General features: G+C 46.0%; 1 pseudogene; it reads right to left on the minus strand.

The window, feature by feature from the left end:
• Window positions 1–2,516: 2,516 nt before the first annotated feature.
• Window positions 2,517–2,647, minus strand: LOC148163133 (U4 spliceosomal RNA; annotated as a pseudogene).
• Window positions 2,648–6,239: the final 3,592 nt, after the last annotated feature.

Raw genomic sequence — 6,239 nt, forward strand, 5'->3', positions numbered from 1 at the left:
CTGGGTGGCTCAATCAGTCGAGTGGCTGCCTTCGGCTCAGGTCACGATCCCAGGGTCCTGGGATTGAGCCCACATCGGGCTCCCTGCTCTGCGGGAAGCCTGCTTCTCCCTCTCCCACTCCCCCTGCTTGGGCTCTCTCTCTCTCTCTCTCTCTCTCTCTCTGTCAAATAAATAAATAAATCTTTAAAAAAAAAAGAGGGCTTGGTGCATTTACAAAATAGCAGGTACTTACTTTGCAGAGCAATAGAATTTTTTAGAGAGATGAATGAATTCTGTTTACTTAAAATGTAATCAGCTTATCTACATCAGCCTGTCAGTAATCCAACACTACCATTAAAGTTACACAGAAGATCCATTTATTCTTTCAAAGCATAAATATTTGTTCCCCAACAAATGCCCTACCGTAAGTCCGGCATTGCAATAGGCAAAGACTGATAAACTTTCTGCCATTGTGAAACTTAGAGTCTAGTGTGGCAAGTAGATCCAGGGTGTTGAATAGTGGTCCCCAAAAGCTATGTTCACCTGAAACTTGTGAATATGTCCTAAATCCAATCAGTGTCCTTCTGAGAGACCAGAGGAAGACTCTTGAGACGTAGGGAAGAGGGCCATGTGAAGACTGAGGCAGAGATTGGAACGATGCAGCCGCAGGCCAATGAAGGCCAGGAGCCACCAGAAGCTGGAAGAGGCAAGGAAGAGCTGTCCCTTAGAGCCTTTGGAGGGAGCATGGTTCTGCCAACAGCTTGCTTTGTGACTTCTGGCCTCCAGAACTGTGAGAGAATACAATTCCATACAATTCCACTGTTTTAAGCCACGAAAATTGTGGTAATTTGTTCATCAGTCCTAGGAAACTAATACAGCGGACTCTAGTCAAGTAACCATAAAATAAATATAAAATTGCAACTGTGCTAAAAGCTATGATGGAAAATTAAGTGATGTAGCCAAAGCACTCACCTCAGGGATTTGACCTCATCAGGGAGGGAATGATCTGAGGGATGAAGAGCAGAAGGAACAGCACATGGGAAGTTCCCCGTGAGAAAAGACGGCACTGGCTAGTACCAGGTGCCGGAAGGGGGAGGCGACTTTCAAGATGACCTTGAGGTTTCCAAGATGAGGTCAGCCCAGTTCACCTTGATCAGACCTCACTGGCCATTTTAAGGACATTGGTGTATAATGTAAGATCAACAGAGAAGAATCTACATGATAAGTTCAAAGTATGGGGGTGCCTGGGTGGCTCAGTCAGTTAAGTGTCTGCCTTCGGCTCAGGTCATGATCCCAGAGTCCTGGGATCGAGCCCCACATTGGGCTCCTGGCTCAGCGGGGAGCCTGCTTCTCCCTCTCCCTCTGCCTCTCTCCCTGCTCATGCTCTCGCTCTCTCTCTCTCTATCTCTGTGTCTCAAATGAATAAATAAAATCTTCTAAAAAAAATAATAAGTTCAAAGTATGGTATGTAATCCATACAGAAAATTAGGCAGTTGGTTGAAAAAGCTCCAGAAAATGAGAATCATTAAAAATGACACATGGATACCTTTAACATTTTATTTGAAATGTGCCTTCATGCCCCAGTCCCTCCATGAAGATTCAACACTTGGTCTTTAAGTATGGGTTAGGTGAGTGTCTTTCTTTGGCCTCTTTCTTATCTTTAAGGCATTGTCTATGGCTTTCCATTTCAGTTTCTTCTAAGAAAGAACTAAAAGACACTTGCAAAGCATTCTGAGTGCCAGATCCTTCTAGAGTTTTATTTTACAAGGTCTTTTGCGGATTTCTCACTCATACTTAAATGAACAACATTCTTTATAGCCATCTGCCTTTAGTGAGTCTTCCCAAAGCATTCAACCTGGTTTTCAGAGAAAAACATTCTCTGAAATATAAATGTGTTCATGTTTCATCAACTTACATAATACTTCATTAAATTGGGTCATTATTTCAAAAACTGACAAAAACTGGTTAGAGACTCTTAGTAAACATACAGCTCAACTGGTAGGAGCAGAAATATGTGAGCATCCTGGTTAGTAGTCTACTAGCAATGAGCAATCAGTACGCCATGGGCATGGGTTGTATATTTTTACAGAGGGCATAAATGGGGAGCACTGGTCACTCCTGCCAATTGATTACGTGGATGTCCATTACAAGAATAAAATGAATCTGGATTTTATGAAGAATGGATTTAACGGAGCAAAGAATAGATGGTGGCAGGCCAATTAGGAGGCTAACAATAGTCTATGTGAGGTATTTGTAGCTTGGATTTGTGACTTGGTTCTCTAGAATGGTAATGGAAAGAAATGCCCACATTTGAGAGAGATTTAAATAAAATTGGCAAGATGGTGGGTTGGATATGGTGAGAGATGGGGAAGTGTCAAGGATGACTCCAAGTTCCTGGTTTGCAAAACCGGACAGGTAATGATGCATCCACTGAGTTGGGTTGTGCTGGAATTGGGGCAAGTTTGAGATGAGTTTGGGGTATGTTGAGTTTGAGGTACCTTTAATGTTCAAAAGGGGTCTAGAGCTGGGAGGAGATATCTGGGCTAAAGTTCAACATTTAAATACAATCATTTTAACCAATGCGTTAATGTCATGGCAACTTTCAATCAGCAGTAATTGTGCTTTGATTAAAATCTCATTAGCTGCAATATTGCCTCAGCACAAAAATTGTCAGGGCAATTTTGCATCACATTTGTACATTATAAAGCTGTACATTGCCAATATTTAACAGCCTGGTTGAAAAAAAGAAAAGAAAACCACACGCACACCATTCCATAGGGACGAACTTTCAAAAGCAAACCCGATTCGTTACAGTTTTTCTCTCTCCCTCATTAGTAGTAACGTACATTGTGTGCTTTCTGTAGGCATCTTCCAAAGTGTTCACATATAATTTTAATTCATTCAGTCTTTGAAAAGATTCTTTTAAGGTAGACACTGATATCGTCATGTTCATTTCACAGTTGAGAAGGGTGAGCCACAAACTGTTTTAATATTGCCCACCCTGTAAGTTGGCAGAGCTGTGAATCAAGCCACGGTGGTCTGTCTCCAAAGCCAGTGTCCGTTACGGACCCTAGGCCTCACTGCCCCTGGGAATAGGGGGCATCAACAGCCACAGGACTTCTGGGCACGTGGCATACTCTGGAATTCTAACGCCGAGGAGGGAAAACGGTGCAACCATCATCAGTCCTCTGATTTTCCTCACTGTCCGCAGTCATGCAGTTTCCCAGCCCCCAGGTTCCTGTGTTTTTAGAAAAACACAATCTCTAAAGTAACAACATGAATTGCTTCTTCAAATGTTTTTGAGTCTTTGTGGGGCTGGCTCAGATAGCTTTCTTGCTGGCACAGGAAAGCTATAAAGCCAATAAGGAAACTATGAAGAAGAAAGCTTCTCTAAAGAGATCTGAAATCAGCTTTCAAAGTATGTACAAGGAGGATATGTTTGCAAAACAATAAGAACTGTCTCCAAGACTTTCTGATAGCTTTAGCAATACTGGGCACTTGACATCTGTGCAAAAAAAAAAACAAAACAAAACAAAAAAAACCTTTTATCTCTGAAATAGTAAAGACATCATAACATCAGATCAGCATATTAATAACAAAGGACTTGTTTTGCTATCGGGCAGCTAAAACATATTTCTTTGCTGGGAAATATTTTCTAGATTTCATCATGCCTGGTCATAAATGATGTATTCCTAAATTGTTGTTAGCCGACTAACAGTCAGTTGGACAATCCTTTTTACAGAGGCATAAGTTGACAGTGATTTAATATTGCAAACTTCATCGTGCCTGCTTTGCTTAAGTTTGTTGATCGAAAATAAAATGGTTCGAGGGAAGTAAATTCATCTTACACCAAAAAAAATTAGGATAAAATTTCATTGGCTTTCCCACAGCTCTGGGTGAGGGCTCAAAACTCACTTTTCTTTTATCGTATTGGTCTCCAAAAATTGAAGTTGTTCTAATAGCCACCCCTTCTTTTTCTCTTTCTTTTCATCTGTTGTGTCCTTCCGTCAACTTTATCCATCTGGCTCCCATTCCTCCTTCGCACCCAGCTCTCCCAGCCCCACCAGCCTGTCTCCCCGGCACCTCCCCTTTCCTTTCTGTTTCATATTCTTTACCCTTCTCTATTCCTATGAGTTAAATCAGGTACAGGTATCGTGTTTTCCACTTTTGCCATTGGCCCAAAACCGGAGTCGAAATGATACAGCCTTCTGGCCCAATCTAAGCCTCTGCCTATTTTCATAAATAAAGTTTTGATGGAACATGGCCAGATATATGTGTCTGCACACTGTGTATGGCTGCCCTCTTGCCACGGTGGCAGAGTTGAGTGGTTGCAACTGAAACCATGTGGCCCACAAAGGCAAAAATAGTTACTCTTGGGCCCTTTACAGAACGAGTTTGCTGAGCCTGGGTATAAAGGATAGGCCCCAGAATCGAGCAGCCATATCTCTAGGGTCTTCGGAGTGGAGCACTTACCTCTGCAGGCCTGGGGACTATATCACAGTTTTTTGCCACCTTGGGACCCTGCAAAGTCATTTCTCTGCCAGTTCTCTCATTTGCAAAATCAGTCCCACGAACAGTCCCTCTGCTCCTATTTCACAAGGCTGAGCTGATCATCCGTAAAATCATATTGTTAATATATGAATGGGGAAAGGTATCGAAGCCCTGTAACTTCAGATGCCAGGACAAAGGTTTTCCTGGGGACACCATCATGAAGAGCACAAATGACCTCGGTGAGAAATCACTTCTTTTTTGCAGCTTGAGGTACCTGAACCACAGCATTTGTCTTCAGCGGCTCGCTCACCTTTGTGTCCATTCTCCTGTGGAAGCTCATCGGCGATAAGGAAGCCAAAGGCCAGCTTCAAATATGTGCCACGGAGGGAATTTGGGAGCCAGGTCCTCCTGTGGAGCCACTAACTCAACAACACCAACGCCAGATCCCATGGCAAGCTGCCAGGAGCCTGGGTTGGCCCGGCTGCTTTGAGTTCATCCTTTGGCTCCTGTTTTCTCAGGATGTTCCCAGATTCCCATTTGTTTTGCCTGAGGCCGCCACCCTGTCATACCTTCGATTTATGAAGCCTGGCGTGGTAATTCAAGCTGTTCCAGGACAATCTGCTTTCTCCTCAAACTAATTTGGCAACACGATTTCCTTAGAAAAGCACGGGTATGGAACTGAGAGTCTGTGTAGAGATCGTGCGTGTGTTGGGGCTTCTTCCTTACCTCCTAAACAGAAGTTTGGAGAACACGTGCCTGATGTGGAGGAGAGCCACGAGAAAGGCCCAGAGCAAGGAAGGCGAGGAAGGAGGGCACGCCGCAGGCCAGGCCCACCCGGCGCCAAGGAGCCCCGCTCGGGGCTGCTCCCTGCACCCGACAGGAGGCCTCGCGGGAGCGCGCTGCTCCGACACGCAAGTCCGCGGGAGCTTGTTGGACGTGCAGAGTCTTAGGCCCTGCCCCAGACCCACCGCCCTTGAAAGCTCCCCGGGTGACTGGCGCGCACATCGAAGCGGAGAGAAGCTGTGTGAGGACATGTGCAGCTGTAGAAAAGGACTGGTAGCCGTTATGAAGTCACTGTGCCGTTACTCGTTTCTTGTCTCGCAGTCCCAAACCCGCCCTTCCGTGCTCTGCTCCGCACTGCCAGGGCCCGGCTGCCACAAGCTGCATTGCTGCCTCGCAGGTCGCTGGCTGTGCAGCTCTGCCAGCCCTTCCCCCCATCCCCCTGCCTCCCCCGCAGGGGTCTGTGTCCAACCCCTCCAGCCCCTCCCGAGCTTAGAGATGGCAGCCCCAGCCGAGCAGTGCTCCTCCTCGGAGGTCTGCCTTTCAGCCGCAGGGGGCCCTGTGACACCTCAGCCCTCCCTGAAAGCCTTCCCTTTCAGTTACCTAGATTACAACCTGATAACCTGGTTAAGAGTGTCTTCAGAAGAAATCCTCACGGTTCAAATAACTGGTGTGGCTTCTGCTCCCTGACAGGGCCCTGCCTAAAACCAGAGCCTAGGGTGACATACAGAACTGGTCCAAGGACAGGCTGCTCCCAGGGGGGCAGCCAGACAACTTTCTAGTCCTCCCTCCTCACCACAAGGAGAACCTGAAAAGAACACCACACCCCACGGCCCCTAAGGAAAGGCCCTTTCTTCCCCCAGAGGATGTGCCTGCTCTGCCTAAGTGTCAAAGCAAAAGCCAAACAAGAAACCAGGACAGAGAAGAGGGCCAAAGACAGGGGCTTGTGGGCTGTCACCCCATGGGGGCCCACTAGTTTTCACTGTTGA

This window comes from Eumetopias jubatus, unplaced genomic scaffold (assembly GCF_037043125.1).
Source record: "Eumetopias jubatus isolate StellerSeaLion01/CBP00866 unplaced genomic scaffold, mEumJub1_p1.0 scaffold_11, whole genome shotgun sequence".
NCBI lineage: Eukaryota > Metazoa > Chordata > Mammalia > Carnivora > Otariidae > Eumetopias > Eumetopias jubatus.